This window comes from Rhinoderma darwinii, chromosome 2 (genome assembly GCF_050947455.1).
Source record: "Rhinoderma darwinii isolate aRhiDar2 chromosome 2, aRhiDar2.hap1, whole genome shotgun sequence".
Lineage (NCBI taxonomy): Eukaryota > Metazoa > Chordata > Amphibia > Anura > Rhinodermatidae > Rhinoderma > Rhinoderma darwinii.
This window is the reverse complement of record NC_134688.1, coordinates 10,765,699-10,793,688: the sequence shown is the minus strand read 5'-3', so window position 1 is coordinate 10,793,688 and position 27,990 is coordinate 10,765,699. Positions and strand designations below refer to the sequence as shown.

Sequence of the window (27,990 nt, the reverse complement as noted above, 5' to 3'; positions counted from 1 at the left end):
TTGTTGTGGTTGCTGCTGACTTTCTGTGATATTCTGTGGTTGCTGCTGACTTTCCATGATATGTTGTGGTTGCTGCTGACTTTCCGTGATATGCTGTGGTTGCTATTGACTGTCTGTGATTTGTTGTGGTTGCTGCTGACTTTCTCTGATGTGCTGTGGTTGCTGCTGACTTCCTCTGATGTGCTGTGGTTGCTGCTGACTTTCTCTGATGTGATGTGGTTGCTGCTGACTTCCTCTGATGTGCTGTGGTTGCTGCTGACTTTCTCTGAAGTGCTGTGATTGCTGCTGACTTTCTTAGATGTGCTGTGATTGCTGCTGACTTTCTTAGATGTGCTGTGATTGCTGCTGACTTTCTTAGATGTGCTGTGGTTGTTGCTGACTTTCCCTGATGTGCTGTGGTTGCTGTTGACTTTCCCCGATGTTCTGTGGTTTCTGCTGACTTTCACTGATGTGCTGTGGTTTCTGCTGACTTTCTTTGATTTGTTGTGGTTGCTGCTGACTTTCTGTGATATTCTGTAGTTGCTGTTGACTTTCCCTGATGTGCTGTGGTTGCTGTTGACTTTCCCTGATGTGCTGTGGTTGCTGCTGACTTTCACTGATGTACTGTGGTTTCTGCTGACTTTCTTTGATTTGCTGTGGTTGCTGCTGACTTTCTGTGATATTCTGTGTTTGCTGTTGACTTTCCCTGGTGTGCTGTGGTTGCTGCTGACTTTCCATGATATGCTGTGGTTGCTGCTGACTTTCCGTGATATGCTGTGGTTGCTATTGACTTTCTGTGATTTGTTGTGGTTGCTGCTGACTTTCTCTGATGTGCTGTGGTTGCTGCTGACTTTCTCTGATGTGCTGTGATTGCTGCTGACTTTCTTAGATGTGCTGTGATTGCTGCTGACTTTCTTAGATGTGCTGTGGTTGCTGCTGACTTTCCTTGATGTGCTGTTATTGCTGCTGTCTTTCTATGATGTGCTGTGGTTGCTGCTGACTTTCTCTGATGTGATGTGGTTGCTGCTGACTTTCTCTGATGTGATGTGGTTGCTGCCGACTTTCTCTGATGTGCTGTGGTTGCTGCTGACTTTCCTTGATGTGCTGTTATTGCTGCTGACTTTCTTAGATGTGCTGTGGTTGCTGCTGACATTCTATGATGTGCTGTGGTTGCTGCTGACTTTCTTAGATGTGCTGTCGTTGCTGCTGACTTTCTCTTATGCGCTGTGGTTGCTGCTGACTTTCTCTGATGTGCTGTAGTTGCTGCTGACTTTCCTTGATGTGCTGAGGTTGCTGCTGACTTTGCCTGATGTGCTGTGGAGGCTGCTGACTTTCTCTGATGCGTTATGGTTGCTGCTAACTTTCCCTGATGCGCTTTGGTTGCTGCTGACTTTTTCTTATGTGCTGTGGTTGCTGATGACTTTCCCTGATGTGCTGTGGTTGCTGCTGACTTTCCCTGATGTGCTGTGATTGCTGTTGACTTTCCCTGATGTTCTGTGGTTGCCGCTGACTGATACTGATGTTGCTGTTGACTTTCTGTGATGTGCTGTTGTTGCTGCTGATTTTTTGTGATGTGCTGTGGTTGCTGTTGACTTTCTCTGATGTTCCCTGAATGCCACTGACTCTCTCTAATGCGCTGTGATTTCTGATGACTTTCTCTGATGCGCTGTGGTTGCTGCTGACTTTCCTTGATGTGTTGAGGTTGCTGCTGACTTTCCTTGATGTGCTGAGGTTGCTGCTGACTTTCCCTGATGTACTGTGGTTGCTGTTGACTTTCCCTGGTGTGCTGTGGTTGCAGCTGACTTTCACTGATGTGCTGTGGTTTTTGCAGACTTTCTGTGATTTGTTGTGGTTGCTGCTGACTTTCCCTGATGCACCATGGTTCCTGCTGACTTTCTTTGATGCGCTGTGGTTGCTGCTGACTTTCCCTGATGCTCTGTAGTTGCTTCTGACTTTCTTTGATGTGCTGTGATGGCTGCTCACTTAACCTGAGGCGCCGTGGTTGCTGCTGACTTTCTTAGATGCGCTGTGGTTGCTGCTGACTTTCTCTAAGAGCTGTGGTTGCTGCTGACTTTCCCTAATGCGCTGTGGTTGGTATTGAAACTCTGATGCGCTGTGTTTGCTGCGGACTTTCCCTAATGCTCTGTGGTTGCTGCTGACTTTATATGATGTGCTGTGGTTGCTGCTGACTTTCTCTGATATGGTGTGGTTGCTGCTGACTTTCTCTGATGTTCTCTAAATGCCACTGACTTTCTCTGATTCGTTGAGGTTGCTGCTGACTTTCCCTGATGTGCTGTGGTTGCTGCTGAATTTCTGTGATATACTGTGGTTGCTGCTGACTTTCTCTGATGTGCTGTGGTTGCTGCTGACTTTCCCTGATGTGCTGTGGTTGCTGTTGACTTTCCCTGATGTGCTGTGGTTTATGCTGACTTTCTTTGATTTGTTGTGGTTGCTGCTGACTTTCCGTGATATGCTGTGGTTGCTGCTGACTTTCCGTGATATTCTGTGGTTGCTGTTGACTTTCCCTGGTGTGCTGTGGTTGCTGCTGACTTTCCGTGATATGCTGTGGTTGCTGCTGACCTTCCGTGATATGCTGTGGTTGCTGTTGACTTTCTGTGATTTGTTGTGGTTGCTGCTGGCTTTCTCTGATGTGCTGTGGTTGCTGCTGACTTTCTCTGATGTGCTGTGGTTGCTGCTGACTTTCTCTGATGTGCTGTGGTTGCTGCTGACTTTCTCTGATGTGCTGTGGTTGCAACTGACTTTTCCTGATGTGCTGTGGTTGCTGCTGACATTCTTTGATTTGTTGTGGTTGCTGCTGACTTTCTGTGATATTCTGTGGTTGCTGTTGACTTACCCTGATGTGCTGTGGTTGCTGTTGACTTCCCCTGATGTACTGTGGTTGCTGCTGACTTTCCGTGATATGCTGTGGTTGCTGTTGACTTTCTGTGATTTGTTGTGGTTGCTGCTGACTTTCTCTGATGTGCTGTGGTTGCTGCTGACTTTCTCTGATGTGCTCTGGTTGCTGCTGACTTTCCCTGATGTGCTGTGGTTGCTGTTGACTTTCCCTGATGTGCTGTGGTTGCTGCTGACTTTCACTGATGTACTCTGGTTTCTGCTGACTTTCTTTGATTTGTTGTGGTTGCTGCTGACTTTCTGTGATATTCTGTGGTTGCTGTTGACTTTCTGTGATATTCTGTGGTTGCTGCTGACTTTCCATGATATGTTGTGGTTGCTGCTGACTTTCCGTGATATGCTGTGGTTGCAATTGACTGTCTGTGATTTGTTGTGGTTGCTGCTGACTTTCTGTGATATTCTGTGGTTGCTGCTGACTTTCCATGATATGTTGTGGTTGCTGCTGACTTTCCGTGATATGCTGTGGTTGCTATTGACTGTCTGTGATTTGTTGTGGTTGCTGCTGACTTTCTCTGATGTGCTGTGGTTGCTGCTGACTTCCTCTGATGTGCTGTGGTTGCTGCTGACTTTCTCTGATGTGATGTGGTTGCTGCTGACTTCCTCTGATGTGCTGTGGTTGCTGCTGACTTTCTCTGAAGTGCTGTGATTGCTGCTGACTTTCTTAGATGTGCTGTGATTGCTGCTGACTTTCTTAGATGTGCTGTGGTTGTTGCTGACTTTCCCTGATGTGCTGTGGTTGCTGTTGACTTTCCCCGATGTTCTGTGGTTTCTGCTGACTTTCACTGATGTGCTGTGGTTTCTGCTGACTTTCTTTGATTTGTTGTGGTTGCTGCTGACTTTCTGTGATATTCTGTAGTTGCTGTTGACTTTCCCTGATGTGCTGTGGTTGCTGTTGACTTTCCCTGATGTGCTGTGGTTGCTGCTGACTTTCACTGATGTACTGTGGTTTCTGCTGACTTTCTTTGATTTGCTGTGGTTGCTGCTGACTTTCTGTGATATTCTGTGTTTGCTGTTGACTTTCCCTGGTGTGCTGTGGTTGCTGCTGACTTTCCATGATATGCTGTGGTTGCTGCTGACTTTCCGTGATATGCTGTGGTTGCTATTGACTTTCTGTGATTTGTTGTGGTTGCTGCTGACTTTCTCTGATGTGCTGTGGTTGCTGCTGACTTTCTCTGATGTGCTGTGATTGCTGCTGACTTTCTTAGATGTGCTGTGATTGCTGCTGACTTTCTTAGATGTGCTGTGGTTGCTGCTGACTTTCCTTGATGTGCTGTTATTGCTGCTGTCTTTCTATGATGTGCTGTGGTTGCTGCTGACTTTCTCTGATGTGATGTGGTTGCTGCCGACTTTCTCTGATGTGCTGTGGTTGCTGCTGACTTTCTCTGATGCTCTGTGATTGCTGCTGACTTTCTTAGATGTGCTGTGGTTGCTGCTGACTTTCCTTGATGTGCTGTTATTGCTGCTGACTTTCTTAGATGTGCTGTGGTTGCTGCTGACATTCTATGATGTGCTGTGGTTGCTGCTGACTTTCTTAGATGTGCTGTGGTTGCTGCTGAAATCTTTCAGCAGTTTTGAGGCCTCAAAACCTCTGACAGAGCAATAAAGGGGAGGGGGCATTTAAAATATATCTTATGTCTCTGTCATGCAACTTGCATGTCCGAGACAATGTTTATTTTCCCCGGTGCACCTGTCACAAGTGCCACTGAGGGACCTGATGTGCACTAAACGCTGCAAGCCCCGCCCCTCTGCTCTGAATGACGGGTCTAGTGGTCTTTTCATTGGCCGTGTTGTCTATCACTCAGAGTGACCGCCGCGTCGGGTTAATCAATTGTAATTTTTTTTTTTAAATGCCCTCCCCTATATCGCTCTTTCAGCAGTTACAGGAGTTACAGGTCTTCAAATTGCTAACAGGTTCCCTTTAATTTTATAGTTAGGATACTGGCCTTTTCATTTGGAAATAAAAATACTGTCTCTTTAGTCTGATGGAAGTAGTACTGCCTCATTAACTCGATGTTGAGAATACTGTCTTTTTAACCTTTAATAGGAGTGATGTTTCTTTAACTGGTTGAGCAGATTTCGGTCTGTTTCCCTTTGGGAGGAATAGTGACTCTTTAGCGGATGGAGATCCTAAACTCTTTAGCCCATAAATAAGTTTTGGTAGCCTTCTTCTTAATGGCGTCCGTTTTGCCCTCTAATAAGCAGCGCTTTCTGGTGGGCGGAGTCATCTGGTGGGTGGCATCTAATTCTTAATGGTGTTGGTTCCTCTCTCTATTAGGCAGCGCCTCCTGGTGGGTAGGGTCTTCTGGTTGCCAGCATCTTTTTCTATTCTACTCTCTTATTCTGTGAAAAACCTAAAATTTGGCGGCAGAAGAGTAACTATGGGGGGATGCATCTGGGCCGATAAGCTTGAGGGGGCACAAAAGGTCCTTCTACCCCATATGGGGAGACTACTACTATAAAAAGATGTCATAGTTGGAGGAGCTGTTACAGATTTTGTATTGGGGCTTCAGAGCTCTTCATGTTCCTATAATTCACCTGACCAGACACCTTATATTATAAAGGACGATTCAGCCGTGTTACATTATATTAGCAATTAAAGGGGCTTTAACATTTGGCCGCTTCTGCCCATAGGGTAAAGATATCTCTGTGATTCTCTTCAGTCTTCAGTATATTCAGCGGTTTCTTGACAATATTCTGGTTTAACACCTTGTAGGTTATAATCGAGCACGTACTACCTATTTAGCTTGTGTTGGGCTTGTGTTCATTCACAGCAGCCAAACAGAACAAGCCGAGCTGCAGTATAAATCATTGCTGTTTGTCTCTGCTCCATTAGGACACAGCTATAATCAGTGACTGCAGCTTAGTTGCATTGTCTATTGGAATCTAAGGTAGACTGCAATCCACCTCTCATCTCATTAGAGTTGTTGCTTTTCCCTATGCTTTACACTGCTGCTCTTCTTTTTCACATTGTTTGGAGTGTATGTACGCACAAGCCCAGTAGAAAGTCAGTGCATGGAGAGCTGATTTCTATTAGAGCAAGGAGAGTTGGCCCTGGCCTTGGCGCTTGAGAGGACCCAAAGGCCCCTCTGCTACATAAGACACTGGTATTATAGAGGGTAGATGGTAGGTGGGGGCCATGGTAAAGTTTTTGTATTGGGGCTCAGGAGCTACAAGGTACAGATCTATGCAGATCACATAGATGTGTAAAGTCTATTCAAGATCTCTGCTTGTAGTCAGTGAATGGAGCCTTCATTATTTACTTTCAGTGGTTAAAAATCTCCTGGTCATGTGTTACACACAGGTGCAGGGCTCGTTACAGGGCTCGTTACAGTTACAGTACAGTTATCAGAGCCTTTACGAGCTTTACGATGAGGAGAACAACGATAATAGATACAGTAGACTTATGGCTCCGCTCCCAATTTTGGTACATTTTTTTAGAGACAATTTAACAGGTGATTCATTAAACACAAAAAAAAAAGAATTCTCCATTAGACCTCAGAGCATCGATCTCAGATTCTGCTGTTTTTCACCAACAGATTTAATGAAATGGGGAATGAGAACAACAGATGCTCGTGAATGGAACTCAGACAAAACAACAACGGGGGGAAAAAAAAAAGTGGACCCGTCATCCAAATGAAGTTCACTGAGTAATATCATCCGAGGAAAAGCAGATCCCAAATGAACCGAGAACGTACATAATATAACTAGCCGCACAGCAGGCGATTATTCCCCCGGCATCTGTCATTTATATATTTTATATCTTTAATAAAGAGCAATTCCAGCCCTAATTTCTCTCAAAAAGTTCACGATGGGCCTTCCCTGGGGGCTAAAAACCCCTATGGACTCCACTTCTCATATATAGTCTATGGCGGCCTCTTCATGATGTGATGTCAGAGCTGCGCTGTGTGCTCTGAGCCAATCAGATGCCTCCCCACTTACTGCATCCGCTCCCCTCTCGCAGCATTCAGTCTGAAAGAAACTGCAGCTGCATCCCCCTCCTCTCCCCTCCTCCCTGTTTAGTAGTTTCTGTATTACTCTAGACAGAATTTTTGGTGGAGTAGATAAATGGAATAAGCTGTCCCAATAGTCATCCATTAACCCCTTGGGCCTTAAGGACCAAGCATTTGTTTTCTTTAGTCTTTATCTTTACATCATATTTTTTAGTTTTCTTTTGACAGCGTTGTATGACGGCTTATTTCTCGTCGGACAAGTTTTCTTCTTTTTTTTTTAAGGCACCATTTTTGGGTACATTTAATTTATTCTTAGCTTTTACTTGTTTTTTTTTCTGGGGGATGGCAAAAACAACAGCAAGTCCGCCATGTTTTTTTGTTGCGTTTTATTATTTATATTCTACGGTTTGGTACGATTACGGTGATACCAAATAAGAGTTTTTTTTAATCTTTTTATTACTTTTGCACAGTTACAGAAGTACTCATTGTTTGTGTCGCCACTTTCTGGAAGGCTCACACTTTTTATTTTCTATTTACGTGGCTGTATGATAAGTTGTTTTTCGGAGGATGAGTTGTAGTGTTTATTGCTACTGAACCATCTAAGGGTACAAATAATTAATTGAATAATTTCAAACATTTTTATGGGGATGGAATGGGGAAAAAAATCAAAGGGGAAATCTGCCATTTTTTTTCCGGGGGGTGGGGGGGGGGGGTTGCCATGCGGTATAAATTATACGTTAACTTTAACCAATGGGTCATGCAGCGTTGCCCTATATGTATTGAAATTGATTGTATACTATTTTGTAACAAAATATTTTAGAAAAATGGTGGATAATTTTTTACTTTACATTTTTTTTTACAAAATTTTATTAAAATGTATTTGACTTATTTTTAAGTCCCATTAAGGGACCTGATTCTGAAATAATTTGATTGCGTACATAATGCTTGGAATACTTAAAGGCTATGTCTGTACACCTCTAATAAAAAGGTCAATCAGTGTGATTGGTGCAACTACTTACTTTTTGAGATACAGCTGCTCTGTATTCTCTATACAGCGGCACACCGCCTTGAATCCAGGACCTTCCCGCTGAATCCGGGTTGGTATGTCATCACATCTAAGTTCATAACTTAGATGTGATAGATTACAGGTGGATTCAGGTCATAGCGAAAGATACAGCTGCCTTATATACAGAATACAGAGCAGCTGTATCTTAAAAATTGCCGCTACATCCATATTGACCATTCACAGTGAGCAAGTAAAAATTAAGTTTGAGTGTTGCGGCCCCTTCAAAATAGGTGGGGGTCCCAGGAGTCGGACCCCGACCCATTAGCCATTGATGGCCTATCCTAAGGATAGGCCATCAATTTTTAGTGACTGGACATCCCCTTTAAGTGCATGGGTTTAGCATGGGTTGGTGAGGACCAACATCTGGGCTGTAGACCATCATTGAGACCTTCCATATTTAGAAGACCCCCTAATATTACAGTAGTTAGTAGGTTATAGCTCTGGTAAACACATCAGGAGAATCCGATCTCCTCATCCTCTCCATGTGGTATTAATGAAGAAGAGGATGGTCCTCGGCGAGCTGCATATCGGTGGTGATGTCATACGCAAGGGCGTCCGATAACAGGAAAAAAGGCAGTTTGATTTATTTCCTCAATATGCAAAGAATTATTAGCCCCCTCCTATCAGACGGCGAAGTGCAAACTATCCGAATAATCCCTTTCACTGTGTCATTCCCAATCTGGGCATCCGGCCATATATAGTGCAGGCCGAGAAGTTGAAGTTTGCGTGGTCCCATGGGGACGCCCTCTTGATATCATGGCTGTTATTTATTAGGATCTTGTACTATGCGGTGATTGCAATCACGTGACGCCTTGCAGGGGCTCGGTGACCTCACATACGTGTTGTTGTCGCCGGCGTGGTATGCGGCTCACATGTCTGCCGGACAAAGTGAAGATGATTCCAGTAATCGATTCCATCCCAATAATGGACACCAATTTGTGTTTAGGAAAAGAGAATCATTGTTTCCTATAATCCCTAACTGTGGATGTATATGTAACGAGCACTAGTGAATAAAGATGTAGCAGAGCTGAATTTGTTTTGTGCTTTGGACAACTCATTAAGTTCTGATAGTAGGTTTACCTGTAGTCCGACTGGAGGCCACTGGTCATACATAGTCATGACAAACTCAACTCTACATCTACATCTTTATTTGTACCTCTTCTGTCAACTTCTAGCCAGCAGCTAGTATATCTTTATAACCGATCCAAAAAAGCAACATGAATCTGCATACCCCAATGAAGAGCATACCACACATGAAATATATGTGTAGCTCTACGGGTTGATTCCAGGGTGTTACACCCAAACAGCATCACAGTTAGGGTATGTGCACACACACTAATTACGTCCGTAATTGACGGACGTATTTCGGCCGCAAGTCCCAGACCGAACACAGTGCAGGGAACCGGGCTCCTAGCATCATACTTATGTACGATGCTAGGAGTCCCTGCCTCGCTGCAGGACAACTGTCCCGTACTGTAATCATGTTTTCAGTACGGGACAGTAGTTCCACGGAGAGGCAGGGACTCCTAGCATCGTACATAAGTATGATGCTAGGAGCCCGGCTCCCTGCACTGTGTTCGGTCTGGGACTTGCGGCCGAAATACGTCTGTCAATTACGGACGTAATTAGTGTGTGTGCACATAGCCTTAAATATAAGACCAAAAGAGAAAATTAATGCTGAGAGACAAAGAAGTAATGAAAATACAAAAATACTTTATTGACATATAATAAGACGTATAAAAAGAATCCATAAACCAACAGTAAAAACACGGATCCTTGACTGGAAAATTATCCAAAACATGTATCTATATGTGGACGGTAAATGAGACACATGTGCATACCTTAATTGAAGTTGGTATGACAGGTGTGTGTGGAAGTTTTAAGAGTATAGCCTGTTTAATAGATAGGTCAACTATATGCATATGTGAATGCAAAGTAATCCAGACTAGGTAGAATCACACACGGGTCAACGCCCAAAAATGATTTAACAATGCTAAAGTTGTAGTCATGGTACAATGACCTTAACTACACACATATCGTTGTAAATGCAGTGGGATCAAACATGCAAAAGCTCAATAATAAAGTAGGTAAAATTACACCAGATAGATAAGGTCTCACATACCCATGATGAATAAACAGGACGAAGGCATTAGATAAGGCATTAGCGCCGAAATGCGCGTTGGGGTGGATCCTGGCTGCACTTATCCTGTTTATTCATCATGGGTATGTGAGACCTTATCTATCTGGTGTAATTTTACCTACTTTATTATTGAGCTTTTGCATGTTTGATCCCACTGCATTTACAACGATATGTGTGTAGTTAAAGAGGCTCTGTCACCAGATTTTGCAACCCCTATCTGCTATTGCATGTGATCGGCGCTGCAATGTAGATTACAGTAACGTTTTTATTTTTAAAAAACGAACATTTTTGGCCAAGTTATGACCATTTTTGTATTTATGCAAATGAGGCTTGCAAAAGTCCAAGTGGGCGTGTTTAAAAGTAAAAGTCCAAGTGGGCGTGTATTATGTGCGTACATCGGGGCGTGTTTACTACTTTTACTAGCTGGGCGCTCTGATGAGAAGTATCATCCACTTCTCTTCAGAACGCCCAGCTTCTGGCAGTGCAGACACACAGCGTGTTCTCGAGAGATCACGCTGTGACGTCACTCACAGGTCCTGCATCGTGTCGGACGAGCGAGGACACCGGCACCAGAGGCTACAGTTGATTCTGCAGCAGCATCAGCGTTTGCAGGTAAGTAGCTACATCGACTTACCTGCAAACGCTGATGCTGCTGCAGAATCAACTGAAGCCTCTGGTGCCGATGTGGCCGACACGATGCAGGACCTGTGAGTGACGTCACAGCGTGATCTCTCGAGAACACAGCTGTGTCTGCACTGCCAGAAGCTGGGCGTTCTGAAGAGAAGTGGATGATACTTCTATACACAACGCCCAGCTAGTAAAAGTAGTAAAAACGCCCCGATGTACGCACATAATACACGCCCAGTTGGACTTTTACTTTTAAACACGCCCACTTGGACTTTTGCAAGCCTCATTTGCATAAATACAAAAATGGTCATAACTTGGCAAAAATGCTCGTTTTTTAAAAATAAAAACGTTACTGTAATCTACATTGCAGCGCCGATCACATGCAATAGCAGATAGGGGTTGCAAAATCTGGTGACAGAGCCTCTTTAAGGTCATTGTACCATGACTACAACTTTAGCATTGTTAAATAATTTTTGGGCGTTGACCCGTGTGTGATTCTACCTAGTCTGGATTACTTTGCATTCACATATGCATATAGTTGACCTATCTATTAAACAGGCTATACTCTTAAAACTTCCACACACACCTGTCATACCAACTTCAATTAAGGTATGCACATGTGTCTCATTTACCGTCCACATATAGATACATGTTTTGGATAATTTTCCAGTCAAGGATCCGTGTTTTTACTGTTGGTTTATGGATTCTTTTTATACGTCTTATTATATGTCAATAAAGTATTTTTGTATTTTCATTACTTCTTTGTCTCTCAGCATTAATTTTCTCTTTTGGTCTTATAGCTAGTATATCTTTGCCTGGGTGACAACCAATGTGTCCGTCATTACAGCAGTACCTGCCAACAGTCCTGATTTTCACCGGCCTGCCCTGCTTTCCGGGCAGCAAACAGGCACGGTCTGTGCTAATTTGCATAAAAGAGGACCTATTACCTCTCCTGACATGTCTATTATAGTAATTACTTGTATTCCCCATAAAATAACAATTCTGGAGCATCTTTTTTAGAACTCTGCGCTGTGCCGTTCCTCTGTTATTCCTCCTAGAAATGTATGAATAAATTAACCACTGGGTGTTACTATTCTACTTGTCCCCTCACAGACTGAGGCCTCATTTACACGAACGTAATATACGCGCGTGCGACGCGCGTGGTTTGCCCGCATGTCGTACGCACCTATATTAGTCAATGGGGCAGTTTAGACGATGCGTGAATTGCGCTCAGCGCGTGTGCGCAGAAAAAAACTCACGACATGTTCTATAATCGTGCGTTTTTCGCGCACTCACGCACCCATTGAAGTCAATGGGTGCGTGAAAACCACGCATGCCGCACGGAAGCACTTCCGTGCGAACTGCGTAATTCGCGCAAGAGCTGTCAAACTCCTGAATGTAAACAGAAAAGCACCACGTGCTTTTCTGTTTACAAACATCCAAACGGAGTGTCAAATTCGAGATGAGCGCACCGAACTTCACCGGGTTCGGCCAAACTCGTTTTGACCGAAACCGGTAAAAAATGTTCGGGTACGCGACGTCAGGAGACAGTCACTGTCCACGGTGCTGAAAGCGTTAAACTGGTTCAGCACCATGGACAGTGACTTCCGCTCCGAAAATCCATGAACCTGTAAAAAAAAAAAGACGTTCTGACTTACCGATAACTCCGGTCCGACCTCCCGGGATGACAGTTCAGTCCAAGTGACAGCTGCAGCCAATCACAGGCCAAGCACAGGCTGCAGCCAATCACAGGCTGCAGCGGTCTCATGGACTGCGGCGTCATCCTGGGAGGTGGGGCCGGATGACAAGAGAGGGACGCGTCACCAAGGCAACGGCCGGGAGCCCGGACTGGGGGAAGCAGGAAGTTCTTGGTAAGTATGAAAGTCTTTTTTTATTCACAGGTTGGTGTATATTGTGTTCGGCATTCACTGTCGAGGGTGCTGAAAGAGTTACTGCCGATCAGTTAGCTCTTTCAGCACCTTGGACAGTGACGGGCGTCGACTAGCCTCATCTCTATGATGGCGGCTGCGTGAAAATCACGCAGCCGCGCATCATACACGGATGACACACGGAGCTGCCAAGTGCCTTTTGCGCGCGCAAAACGCAGCGTTTTTTGCGCGCGCAAAACGCACACGCTCGTGTAAATGAGGCCTGAGACTGTGAGCACTGATTGGACAGTGTCAGACTGTGTAGGGACACAGACCCAGTTGTCAATTTATTCATACATTTCTAGGAGGAATTACAGAGGAACGGCACAACGCAGAGTTCTAAGTTAGAAGAAAAGATGGTCCAGAATTTATATTTCATGGGGAATACAAGGAATTACTTAAACATACATGTCAGGAGAGGTGATTCGTTCTCTTTAAATTGGGAGAGCCTGGGGTATTCCCAGATGGAATTTACAATTTACGGCATCAGATGTTGGTTTATATGGCTTAGTTAAAGTGGTTGCCCATTATTAAAGAAAAAAAAAAAAAAAAAACAGGGTTGCTTTCTTTTAAAAACAGTGCCACACCTGTCTACAGGTTGTATATGGTATTGCAGCACAGCTTTATCAAAGTGAATAGAACTGAACTGCAATACCACAGAAGCGGGCACAGCCATACTTTTCTAATTCTGGACAACCCAAGTACTGACACCAGCCTGGGGGATCTGAAATTACATAAGGCAGATTTACCATTCATGAGTCTGGATAAGCTTGGTGGGAGTTGTAGTGAGGGCGATATTAAAGTCCTATTTGCAATCAAACCACATTGTACATCATTTTTATCTTTTTGGGAATCTACACATTTTGGGGTCTCTTCAATCATTCGCTTCTGTATGGTCTTTATACTGGAGCACTTATGGATACAAAGTCATTGTGACCTTCAGGACTGGAAATGTCCTGGAAATCCATATTTTAATAATGAAGAAGCTTCAAAAAACTGTTCATACCGAACACAGGGTTCTTCAAAGGAATTGCTTCGTTTTTAAAAATCCTTTTTCTAAATACCCAATTTTGGAATTCTGAGTTAATAAAGGGGTGCCCTATTCAGCACCCTTATCTATTAGCCGGAGCCCCATCTCTCTTTCTCTGGAGGACCTGGCACATCTGTGCATTGCATGGAAAGCCCATTGATTTTAATATCAGAAATTTGTAATACTTTGTTTCCCCTCTGGGGGCGCTGCAGGGAAGTAGAACACTTGCTTACATATTGCCAAACAGTTTACAGCTAGTTGCTGAGAGTCCCGGAGATCAGTTAAACATTGAGGGACTTTAAAGTAATTGTCCTTTAAGGTTTTTACAAAACTTTTTTTCTTTTTTAACTGCTCAGATTTTAGTCTTTATTTTAAGACTATTAATTTAGACGTAACGCAGCCAGAAATGTTGTGCAAAAGTTGCAGAATGTGGGTCTTCTTCCTTCTCTCTGCTGGTTTCTGTGAATGCCAATTCTCTCCGTGCCTGCTGAGTGGGCGGGCTCTTCCTGGTATGATGTAAGAGCTGTGCTGTGTGCCCTTAACCAATCAGATGTCACCTTCTGCTTCTCCCCTCACCTCTCATGCTGTTTTACTGAATCACTGAGCGAGAAGTTGCAGCTGCATCTCCCTCCTCTCCCCTCCTCCATGTCTAATATTTACTGTATTGTAGTTGCAGCTGCATCTCCCTCCTCTCCCCTCCTCCATGTCTAATATTTACTGTATTGTAGGTGCAGCTGCATCTCCCTCCTCTCCCCTCCTCCATGTATAATATTTACTATATTGTAGTTGCAGCTGCATCTCCCTCCTCTCCCCTCCTCCATGTCTAATATTTACTGAGTTGTTCTAGAAGGAGCTCTGGAGACTGAGGAGGTCTGTGAACATTATACACAGGCTGCTGGAAGAAAACTAAGATGTCCCTTTCCCCTAATAAGATATATTATAAAGTTTAATATATTCACATGTAGTAAAAGCATACCTTCTAACCGTCCAGTTTTTTTGTGGTATTGTCCGATAAACATGTTGCAAAGTGGGCGGAGTTTATGTAAATCTGCATTACAGTGGCCGTTCTTAGGATGTTTTGTAGGTGGTCAAATAGGTGATGGGGCTTAAAAGTGTCCCCGGAATGGAGATATGCTAAAAGGGTTGTCACATCAGGACAACCCCTGTGCAGCAAGTTGCTGCAGAGAGTGTCTGAAAGACTTGAAATAACATTGTAGTATAATTAAATACATTGGGCTCCGTGTAATAAGAAAATTGCAGCATTGGACATCTCCTTTAAGATGACCATAGACGGCCAGATGACAGCTGTTGGTGAGATATCTGCTGTCCCTATGCTCTGGGGGCTGCCACCAGCATAGTTTCGTGTGGTTTTATATGGGGTATATTGAGTGCATCTGCTTGCTAAAAATGCTCATAATGCCCCAACATTACAGGCACGATAGTCAGATCAACCAATCAATTGGTGGCTATCATTTTTCACTATAGGAGAAGTGCATTCTTTATACGGATCACACAGATAATACTATTTCCCTGCTCGGACCTCCAGCGATCAGCTGGGATCTGCAGGGAAACCTGGCAGTAAGTGTTAAATTTCCCTGCAGCGCCAGCACAGGAGAAATGAAGTATTACACATTGTCCATTCATATCAATGTGTTGTCTGTGTAATACAGGACAGGACAGGTCCTCCAGAGACAGGGAAACACTCTTTATAACCGCTCTCCATTTTGGCCAAGAGATTAGGATCCCGAACAGAGGACCCCCCCCCCACTATTACCTCAGAATTCCCTAATAGAGTGTATGGAAATGGGTTTTATTTACTAGACAACCCCGATAAACATGACCCTGGTCACTACATACAAGCAGAAACAAATTAAAGCACAGGTGGAGTACATGAATGTGTAAGAAAAAGGGGAGTATGTGTGCTATGAGTAAGATTTTGATGCAGAGCCAATCTTATTTCTCTATCTGCATCCTGTCAGGGTCAAGGTTGGAGTATTTGAATCTGCTCAGTTTTCTCATTGTTGCTTGTGAGTTTCTCGTGTATGCATGTGTCTGATCAAACTCCTGGTTACACCCTGTATCACCTTGACTGTTTGGACTCTTAGAACTGGACTTCAGCTTTGTCTTTGGATTTACCCTCTGCTCACTGATTTGGACATTCTGCTCTCGGCTGGTTTTGACCTCTGCAAGTCCTGGTATTCTTCAGTTTTGCAATTTGGACTTTTAGTATCTCCTGGTTTGAACTCTACTTGCTGATTACCCCTCTGGCTTGCCTGGTTATCCATTCTGGTATTGCCTGCATTGCACCTCCTGTCCAACACCATATTCTGTATTAGCAACCTGGGTTCTTTGTGGCCAAATCCATCCTGCCTTGCGGCGGGCTCAAGTCCGTCACCACTGCTGACCAGTGGTGACGGACTTGAGGTATCTGATTTACCTGCACGCTTGATCCAGACAGTCCCCAGCTACCTTTGGGGAAATGCTCGTATAGCAATTCCATAAACTTACACTCCTTGCCAGATTTCTAGAGATTGGTGGGGAAGGGGGGCAATTAAAGTTGTTATTGAGCACCCGACAGAAATTACTTTATTTCATGGTCGAGGGTGATGGGGCAAGTTCTGGAACTCCTGACTTGGACACCAAGAGAGCTTATCCTGCCCCATAGTGGAGGGGAGGTCTATTTTGCTTGTTGCCCAGAGGCCCTGTAACAATGAAAAGCTAATGCTTTCCTATCTGCTGGTTTCATGTTCCGTATAGGGGAAATGACTTGGAACAACACAAGCTCCTCATTCAGTTTCTCAGCCTTCTAAAAAGTTCCTCCAAGAAAACCGGTAATACTTCCCATAAACATTAGCGAGCTGTGGTATAGGAAAATGAGTGGCATGCTAACATTCGCTAGGCTTAGATGAGCGAGCTTTCTAAACAGCGATGCCTTTGTGTTTAGTACTTGACTATATATTTATACTTTTTTATTGAACCATGATGTGCCTGGAAGACGTTCAAGACTTTGCTCCACGTTCTACTCCACTGCAAATAAATAGTTTGGGGATGTACCACCTCAGACATAATATCAAAGCAGATAACACTGTTTCATGTATGTTAATTAAAAGCATGCACTGGCATCAGGATCCATGTCTGGTTATAGCCGAGGCCGACAGCCAACATAGCTGGGAAGATGGAGCGCTCAGGATTAATTGCTGCATGTTTTTCTCATGGACGCAGTTCAACTATGACCCCTTACATTTTTACCGCAGAAATGTTACATCTTAATTCTATTAACCTTATGAATGTGAGATTAAGAAAAGAAGTTGTGTCATCATCTGGTGTAAGTTATAGGTGGAGGTGAGCACAATCTGTCTAGATAATATTCATCGGCTGATTCTAGGTGGAAAGAAGTGAAATGAACAATGTCAAATGAACCTTGTAACAAAGTATGAAGGACTAATGGAGGTTCAGGAGAAACTAAAATATTATACACATGCACATAGTAATCATATTCTTGTACATAGGGGGCAGTATTATAGTAGTTATATTCTTGTATATAGGAGCAGTATTATAGTAGTTATATTCTTGTATATAGGAGGCAGTATTATAGTAGTTATATTCTTGTATATTGGGGCAGTATTATAGTAGTTATATTCTTGTATATAGGGGCAGTATTATAGTAGTTATATTCTTGTATATAGGAGCAGTATTATAGTAGTTATATTCTTGTATATAGGGGGCAGTATTATAGTAGTTATATTCTTGTACATAGGGGCAGTATTATAGTAGTTATATTCCTGTATATAGGAGCAGTATTATAGTAATTATATTCTTATATATAGGAGCAGTATTATAGTAGTTATATTCTTGCATATAGGGGCAGTATTATAGTAGTTATATTCTTGTATATAGGGGCAGTATTATAGTAGTTATATTCTTGAATATAGGAGCAGTATTATAGTAGTTATATTCTTGAATATAGGGGGCAGTATTATAGTAGTTATATTCTTGTATATAGGGGGCAGTATTATAGTAGTATATTCTTGTATATAGGAACAGTATTATAGTAGTTATATTCTTGTATATAGGGGCAGTATTATAGTAGTTATATTCTTGTATATAGGGGCAGTATTATAGTAGTTATATTCTTGTATATAGGGAGCAGTATTATAGTAGTTATATTCTTGTATATAGGGGTAGTATTATAGTAGTTATATTCTTGTATATAGGGGGCAGTATTATAGTAGTTATATTCTTGTATATAGGGGCAGTATTATAGTAGTTATATTCTTGTACATAGGGGGCAGTATTATAGTAGTTATATTCTTGTATATAGGAGCAGTGTTATAGTAGTTATATTCTTGTATATAGGGGGCAGTATTGTAGTAGTTATATTCTTGTATATAGGGGCAGTATTATAGTAGTTATATTCTTGTATAAAGGGGAAGTATTATAGTAGTTATATTCTTGTATATAGGAGCAGTATTATAGTAGTTATATTCTTGTATATAGGAGCAGTATTATAGTAGTTATATTCTTGTATATAGGAGCAGTATTATAGAGGTTATATTCTTGTATATAGGGGCAGTATTATAGTAGTTATATTCTTGTATAAAGGGGAAGTATTATAGTAGTTATATTCTTGTATATAGGGAGCAGTATTATAGTAGTTATATTCTTGTATATAGGAGCAGTATTATAGTAGTTATATTCTTGTATATAGGAGCAGTATTATAGAGGTTATATTCTTGTATATAGGGGCAGTATTATAGTAGTTATATTCTTGTATAAAGGGGAAGTATTATAGTAGTTATATTCTTGTATATAGGAGCAGTATTATAGTAGTTATATTCTTGTATTTCGGAGCAGTATTATAGAGGTTATATTCTTGTATATAGGAGCAGTATTATAGTAGTTCTATTCTTGTCCATAGGAGAGGATAGACGTGTGCTTGTGAGCTCCCTGTTAGGACTATGCATGGCTTCTGACCCAGGTGGAGGGGAGGGGTCCTGGGCTGATGATCCTGGGAAAGCCCTGAGTCTGGAGTTTGGCCTGCAGCATGGAGATGGTGGAGGTGATGATCTGGAAATGGTGGCTGGTGAGTCAACTGAATCTCATGATGTTGGTGAATTGTGCACAAAAATGACAAAGAAAAATATCTTTAAAATGGAAATGCAAGTTCGCAAATTGAGAACTGAAATTAACCAAGAGACTGATCCAAAGGCAAAGCTGATGAAATGTGAGTGTCTGGATGTTTGCACACGTGAGCTGGTGATATTGAAGGAGAGATTGCAGAAAGAATCATGCACAGTACCCAAAATAAAGAACTGGCCAATTGAGAACAAAAGGGAGACCAGAGCCCAAACTGTGAAGAGAAAAAATATCATTGCAAAAAAAGACACTGACTATAAGACTGTGTATAATATTGTGGAGCAGGGAAACCCTGGAAGATATGAGTGTGCAGTGGCTGGAGGATCACATCTCTCATCATGTGTGGGGTCTGTGCAATCAGCCAACACAAATGCTGCTAAAGCTGCAGAGAAATGTGTGCCAGCTGACGAGGGGTTAACTGCAGTAGACTCTATGTGCAGTACTGATGAAGTGAATGCGAGTGGCACTCCTGTGAGTGAGCAAGAAAGTGCCTCATGTCCTGATATTATAAGTGAGACCTCGCTCAGCGCGGTGATTGACAGTCTGATATCTGATGAACCAGCGGCACAGGCTGAGGCGGACATTGCAGACCCTGTTCTGGATGTTCAGCCATCCGCAGTGTCAGTGAATGGAGCGCAGGTTACACAGCGATCAGGAGCAGACACAGGAGGATCTGCAGTACAATCAGCTGAGGAGAGGTCCAGTCCTGACCCACCTGCTGACAGACCTCAGTACAGGAGACTGTTCTCCAGCGTCACAAGACCGACTAACCCCACACCTCAAAGGAGGAACGCGGTCAGAATCAGGTACTCAGGACCAGAGGAAAACATCCCCTCCAGACTCTACATTGGGAAAGTTTTGTTGAAGGAGTTTATGAAGTTTAAAGCTTCTGAGGTGTTCGCTCTGATCCACGTTCCCTCCAGCAGGAATTATGACATCAGTTTCAAGCTGCAATATAGTCTAGACTTATTCTGGAGTATTTATAACGATACAAAGGAGCACGCGATGTGGGAGCATCTACATGTCATCCAGCTGACTAAACCCCAGGTAGTCACTGCCACCGTCCTGTTCCAGTCTGAGGTGGTGGCTCTGGCAGATTTGCAGCACTGGTTGAGCAGATATTGTGAGGTGAAGAGACTGCCAACAAAGATCTATGATGAGGAGGAGATCTGGAATGGAGGATATTCTGTCAAGATCCAGCTGGTTCAGGAGAATGGAGTGACCAGACATCTGCCGCACTCCTTCTACATGGGCTCGGAGAGAGGCGTATGTTACTACCCTGGTCAACCCCGACGGTGCCATAGATGTGGGGGCAGACACCTGGCATTCAACTGTTCCCGTATTAAGTGCTCACTATGTGGTCAGTTTGGGCATGTGAAGGACGATTGTACAGGACCTGTCATCTGTAACCTGTGCTTAGGACCTGGACATACATTCCTGGAGTGTCCGCATGCAGAACATAATAAAGAGGAGACCTTTAAAGAAGCCATGGAGGAAGACCAGGAGGATGTCTCCATATGTGTAGATATGACCCCAGGACCTGGAAGCCCCAGCGAGGATGTGAGCCGAAGTACCAGAGACCCTGCTCCAGAGACGAATGTACCACCTGTGGATGCTGCACAAGTGTCACCAGCCACTGAAAATAGAGGTCATGCTAAAAGTAAAATATCCAGTCACTCTGTCACCAAACATCTGCCCGACACCAGTAAGGAACCAGCTGATCCAGCCGCAGCGACCAGTAAAAAACCAGCTGGGCCAGCCGCAGCGACCAGTAAAAAAACAGCTGATCCAGCCGCAGCGACCAATAAGGAATCAGCTGATCCAGCCGCAGCGACCAGTAAAAAACCAGCTGATCCAGCCGCAGCGACTAGTATTGATGATGAGGGGTTTCAGACGGTTAAAAGGAGAAGTAAAACAGATAATTCTTCTAGGAAAAAAATCACTGCTGCAAAGAAATCACCGGAGTCTCCAGTGCTGGAGATAACTGGGGGACGTTACTGTGCGCTGGGGGAAGATGAACAGGAAGAAGAAGCAGAGATGGAGCAAGTCTCCTCACGCAACCCAGACGACGAACCTCAGGATGAAGATGCTGACCCCCCAATGTCCACCAAAAGATGGGGTGTTACAAGACATAGCAGTGGAAGAAGGAAAAAAAGTAGGAAAGACAAGTAACCAGGATGCGGCTGAAAATCACCTCCTATTAATGTGGACAGTGTGAAGAATAGGAGCAGGCGGCGGGCGATATTCCAGCGTCTGTCTGACGACAAAACCAATGTCATCTTTATACAAGAGACTTATCTACAGAGCAATGTCCCTGCAGTGTCCCTGCAGTCACCAAATCTAGTGGGACAGTGAAACTCTCAGCTGCTGTATGGAGACTTCCAGCCCGAACTCCGTTTATATCATAGAGGTTCACTATATGTCATAAATGTGGTGACCGTGTACCATCTGTGGTGTGCCCGATGCTGCCCGGTCACCAATAAAGAAGAACTCTCCTGTAATACTGTCTAGACTAATAACATGAAAAATAGTTGAAGCAATCTATACTGGTGCAATATTCATATATTATGGTTTGTTTAATGATTGTGATGTTATTAAGAGACAAATGTTTATTTTCTTTATCTGTTATGAGTGTATTGCAAAGGTATTGTAATAATTTGTTGCAAGTTTTCAAATAAAAAAGATAATTATAGTAGTTATATTCTTGTATACAGGGGAAGTATTATAGTAGTTATATTCTTGTATATAGGAGCAGTATTAAAGTAGTTATATTCTTGTATATAGGAGCAGTATTATAGAGGTTATATTCTTGTATATAGGGGGCAGTATTATAGTAGTTATATTCTTGTATATAGGGAGCAGTATTATAGTAGCTATATTCTTGTATATAGGGGCAGTATTATAGTAGTTATATTATTGTATATAAGAGCAGTATTATAGCAGTTATATTCTTGTATAGAGGGGCAGTATTATAGCAGTTATATTCTTGTATATAGGGGCAGTATTATAGTAGTTATATTCTTGTATATAGGGGCAGTATTATAGTAGTTATATTCTTGAATATAGGAGCAGTATTATAGTAGTTATATTCTTGAATATAGGGGGCAGTATTATAGTAGTTATATTCTTGTATATATGGGGCAGTATTATAGTAGTATGTTCTTGTATATAGGAGCAGTATTATAGAAGTTATATTCTTGTATATAGGGGCAGTATTATAGTAGTTATATTCTTGTATATAGGGAGCAGTATTATAGTAGTTATATTCTTGTATATAGGGGGCAATATTATAGTAGTTATATTCTTGTATATAGGGGCAGTATTATATTAGTTATATTCTTGTTCATAGGGGGCAGTATTATAGCAGTTATATTCTTGTATATAGGAGCAGTGTTATAGTAGTTATATTCTTGTATATAGGGAGCTGTATTATAGTAGTTATATTCTTGTATATGGGAGCAGTATTATAGTAGTTATATTCTTGTACATAGGGGGCAGTATTATAGTAGTTATATTCTTGTATATAGGGGCAGTATTATAGTAGTTATATTCTTGTATATAGGAGCAGTATTAAAGTAGTTATATTCTTGTATATAGGAGCAGTATTATAGAGGTTATATTCTTGTATATAGGGGGCAGTATTATAGTAGTTATATTCTTGTATATAGGGAGCAGTATTATAGTAGCTATATTCTTGTATATAGGGGCAGTATTATAGTAGTTATATTATTGTATATAAGAGCAGTATTATAGCAGTTATATTCTTGTATAGAGGGGCAGTATTATAGTAGTTATATTCTTGTATATAGGGGCAGTATTATGGTAGTTATATTCTTGTATATAGGGGGCAGTATTATAGTAGTTATATTCTTGTATATAGGGGCAGTATTATAGTAGTTATATTCTTGAATATAGGAGCAGTATTATAGTAGTTATATTCTTGAATATAGGGGGCAGTATTATAGTAGTTATATTCTTGTATATAGGGGGCAGTATTATAGTAGTATGTTCTTGTATATAGGAGCAGTATTATAGAAGTTATATTCTTGCATATAGGGGCAGTATTATAGTAGTTATATTCTTGTATATAGGGAGCAGTATTATAGTAGTTATATTCTTGTATATAGGGGGCAATATTATAGTAGTTATATTCTTGTATATAGGGGCAGTATTATATTAGTTATATTCTTGTTCATAGGGGGCAGTATTATAGCAGTTATATTCTTGTATATAGGAGCAGTGTTATAGTAGTTATATTCTTGTATATAGGGAGCTGTATTATAGTAGTTATATTCTTGTATATGGGAGCAGTATTATAGTAGTTATATTCTTGTACATAGGGGGCAGTATTATAGTAGTTATATTCTTGTATATAGGGGCAGTATTATAGTAGTTATATTCTTGTATAAAGGGGAAGTATTATAGTAGTTATATTCTTGTATATAGGAGCAGTATTATAGTAGTTATATTCTTGTATATAGGAGCAGTATTATAGAGGTTATATTCTTGTATATAGGGGGCAGTATTATAGTAGTTATATTCTTGTATATAGGGAGCAGTATTATAGTAGCTATATTCTTGTATATAGGGGCAGTATTATAGTAGTTATATTATTGTATATAAGAGCAGTATTATAGCAGTTATGTTCTTGTATAGAGGGGCAGTATTATAGTAGTTATATTCTTGTATATAGGGGCAATATTATGGTAGTTATATTCTTGTATATAGGGGGCAGTATTATAGTAGTTATATTCTTGTATATAGGAGCAGTATTATAGTAGTTATATTGTATATAGGAGCAGTATTATAGTTATATTCTTGTTTATAGGGGGCAGTATTATAGTAGTTATATTGTATATAGGAGGCAGTATTATAGTAGTTATATTCTTGTATATAGGGGCAGTATTATAGTAGTTATATTCTTGTACATAGGGAGCAGTATTATAGTAGTTATATTCTTGTATATAGGAAGCAGTATTATAGTAGTTATAGTCTTGTATATAGGGGGCAGTATTATAGTCGTTATATTCTTGTATATAGGAGGCAGTATTATAGTAGTTATATTCTTGTATATAGGGGCAGTATTATAGTAGTTATATTCTTGTACATAGGGGCAGTATTATAGTAGTTAGATTTTTGTATATTGGGGTAGTCCATATTTGTTAGTGCTTCAATAAAATAAAATGATAATTGCTTGTCTATACATTTTAGTTTACATTACATAGAACAATAAACTAAACATGATGTAACTTTTCGAGTAGAATTGAAAAGGAAAAGAAAGCTAATTTATAATATAAATCATTGCTGCTTTCTCCTGTATAATTTGCTTTAAATTGTGAATGACATCAGTTTATGTAAAGTTTCACTCATCCTATAAAAGTTTTCATCTTGAGAGAGAGATCAATATTGAGTTTGAGGACTTTGACTTTCATGTTCCTCCATTATAATAAACCACATAAACTAATCATTGTCTCAAACCAGAAATTGTATTCGCGTTCCATAAATCCAAAAAGATCTATCTATCTGATGTTTTTAAGACCTGATCAAAGAAATTGCAAATCTCTCCTCAGTCTGAACTGATTCCAAAACTCTCTAATGTCAAAGCAAAATAAATGTTATAGATCTTGAGCACAAACTAAATTTGATTTACTTTCCAGTAATGGCATTTCTTACTTGTTGAGAACAGACTTCTTTCAATGGGGTAGCGGGCCTGGTAATGTTATGGAGGGGCTAGAGACTAAAAGACATAGAGGGGGAAGCCCTAATTATATCTGCATCAGTTTGGCCTGCTCAGACTCTAGGCGTCACTGGGTCAGCTCACATTCAGAAGTTGGTGCTCAGTTGTCTACTTCAGACTTCCAAACACAAAAATATCAGCTTTGGGTCTACTCTATATGTGAACCCACCTGGGCTACTGGTGGAAGATGGTCTACTAGAAAGCCACCAGTAATGTTAAGAAGAAATTGGGGTACTTGTGTATTGTTGGAGGACATCTGAAGGTCAACTTTGTAAATAGTATTAATTAAAAAAAATTAGGCTTTATTTGCATCCAGCTCCTATAAAAATGTATGCGTTGTTAAGGTTGCGGACTACAAACCCTACCCTGGGTAGTCTGATTCTGCAGTCCCTTCACCTCCTCTTCTTGCTAGTCTACAGACAGCAGAAGAGGAGGCACATAGAAAAGAGTAACATATGCTGGATAAGACTACACTGGGTTTGTTTGTAGTCTGTTACCGTGGAAACACAGAGGTCTGTAAATAAAATTAATATATAAAATGGTAGGATATTTTGTAAGTGGCTTTCTCATGACAGATTTGGGTTAAATCTGCCTATTGCTAAGCTATGCCACCAATGTCAAATCATAAGGAGCCCAGTTGATGTAACACCGCCAATTCCTAGAACAAAGTGGCAGCAGTGCTGGAAAAGTGTCATGCCACCTTCTCTCTTGATGGATCATTTTGGCTTTCTTCAAAGGCCACATTGTTGTCAATAGCGGCCTCTCGAAAAGAGAGTATTTAAATAGATTGGCTGCCAAGTTGGCCGTACCCTTTAAGAAACTCTTTTTATCAAATGTCTGATAGACAAGTAAACGTTTGACTTTACATTTGGGCAGTTGAAATGTTAAGGTGCTCAAAAACATTATGAAAAGCTTGGCCGAACCCATCAATTTTGGTGGGACCGGTTGACTATCTAGTGTGTATGGGGTGTCCGAACTCTCCACTGCAGCAGATGTCAGGAGAAAGAAGAATGGGCATATTTTATATTAACATGCCCGATCCTTTGTTCGACAGAAAAATAAGCCACTGCTAGAGATGTCTGGCAGCCACTTATGCCCCTCTCCCCATTGAGATAAACTTGCATGCTCGGCCCCAGTCTAGCGTGCATGTATTTGGGGGGTCAGGAGAAATAGCTGTCAGCCGAAAGTCCAGATATTTAACGTGAGTCTTCACTTTTGGATCTGTGCTGGGGCAAAAATCACAAAATGGATATTTTTGGACTTTTCTTTGAACTCATGAATATACTTTGCAGGACTTTTTGAAATCTCCCAGTCCGGGCAGGAACCTTCTATGATCTTGCCAGCTTATATTCTACCAAGAATGGCTCTCCACCAGAAAATCAGTTTGGAGTGCCATGACTCAATTCATCCCTCAACGTTTATGATATTCCAGTGGAGGAAAAGAATAAGTGCAGGAAGACAATTTAAGCTTAACGTGCACTTGGCACCGTCGTCGAAGACCTAATAAACATGATGAATACTAATAATGGATAAAAAATCCACACGATTTTATTTCAGATTTTGGGCATAGATTTATGAAGTTCTGCCAAGTTTAAAGCTGTAAACTATTTGCAGTGAATATAAAATGCCTAATTAATGTATTGACAGAAAGAAGGAAATGTGCTGAACAGAACCGCTTCCATCTCTAAGTCATTAAAACTAAGGCCGAAATTATGAGCCGTAGCCTAATCTTACTGGTGTATCTCCAGGACTTCAATCTGGCCGATGTCCACCTGGAAAGGACTACAGCCGTCCTCAACCAAGAAAGCCCTGTTTGTGCCTCTTCTAATTGAAACCAATATAATGTAGTGAAGGATTACTGTAGATCACGCGGTAGTAGGTCTCATGGCTTCCAATATCATATGGAGAACACATATCCAAGAATAGCTAAGCTTCAAAACGTACCACAAAAAGTCAAGGTTACAGCTACTTCTTAGGTAGAATCTTTTGGATTTGCTTAAATGGATTCTCTGGTTTCGATAATCGATACTTGTTAGAGGGGTCCCTTGACAATAAGCAGATCACAAATTTCTGCGATTCCCAGCAATCACCTTTAAACTGTGGGGCTTAAACGTCCAGTTTGCCTGCAGCGCCACCACAGGGGAATTTAAGAATTACACACGGCCCATTCATATATATATCGTTCAGTGTGTTATCTGTGTAATACATGACAGGTCCACCAGAGAGAGGGACGCTCTTTGTAACTGCTCTCCATTCCGGACAAGAGATGAGGATCCTGAACAGAGGACTCCCCTCTATTAACCCAAAATTTCCTAATAGGGTGTATGGAAAATAGGGTTTTCTAAACTGAACAATCCCTTTAAAGAACTGTTTCAGGAAGCTCCTTTCAGTTGCAATAGTACCTACTCTAGTCACACACTGGGACTGACTAAGAGTGATCTGGGCCCTCGGGCATTAAAGGTCATCATGGGCCTATTACTAACCACTATAGCCATGATACACGTGATTTGGGGTAATGAAATGCATTTTAGGGAAATTAATCACTTGCATTTCCCTTAGGGCTTATGCAGACAAACGTAGAATACGTCCGTGTGACGTCCGTCAAAAGAACGGCCATCACACGGACGCATGTATTTCAATAGGGCCGTTCACACGGCCGTTGTTTCAATGGACCGTGTGAAGGGTCCGTTAAAGGATAGAACATATCTTTCTGGCGCACGGACGGCCAGAGATGGGTCTAAATTGTTAGGTGCATCTTACTCTAGCGATATTTAAATTAAGACTGGCATATAAAATACCAGTCCTACTATATGCCCGCCATAGAGTTAAATGATTAAATTCTGCACTGCTGCCTAGAAGAAACTCAGTGGTCAAGCATGGATAAACAGCTGCCAGATGCCTCTGGCTCCGCTTATCTCTTAGGCTCTGTTTACATCTGCGTCGGTGGCTCCATTAGGGACCCCTGTCACAGATTCGGCTGCGCTATTGTGTCCGGTAAAGTCACGGACACCCCGACGGAATGCCAAAGGAATCTATTAAAGTCAATGGGTTCCGTCGGCAACCGGTGTGTTCTGACGGAGCAGAACAACACAATGGTTCAATGAAGATGTGAACATAGCCTAAGTTGAACGAAGATTTGGACAAATTTAATACTAAACATGCCAAACTTTGTTGCCCCAACAGCGGAAATCAGGGAACAATATGGTTAATGGTTATCCGCATACGCATTAGATTGTCACCAGATCCTATTGACCTATCCGATGGATCTGCAATGTTTATATCCAGCATAAGTTAGCAACACATTATATGACATTCCTAGTAAACAAGGGCCCCATTTTTGATCCAGAGGCCTCCATCAACTTTGTTCTGGGCCCTGGTAATGAGTGTATTTTGAGATATTTATTTAAAAAAAACAAAAAACTTTTTATCAAACAGTTCTTAAGCTGATTCGAGAGTAGAGAAAAACTCGATATGATAAGAACCT

The 27,990-nt window shown here is 41.6% G+C and overlaps 1 pseudogene; it reads right to left on the bottom strand.

Moving 5' to 3' along the window:
- Window positions 1-354: 354 nt before the first annotated feature.
- Window positions 355-3,316, bottom strand: LOC142741695 (uncharacterized; annotated as a pseudogene).
- Window positions 3,317-27,990: the final 24,674 nt, after the last annotated feature.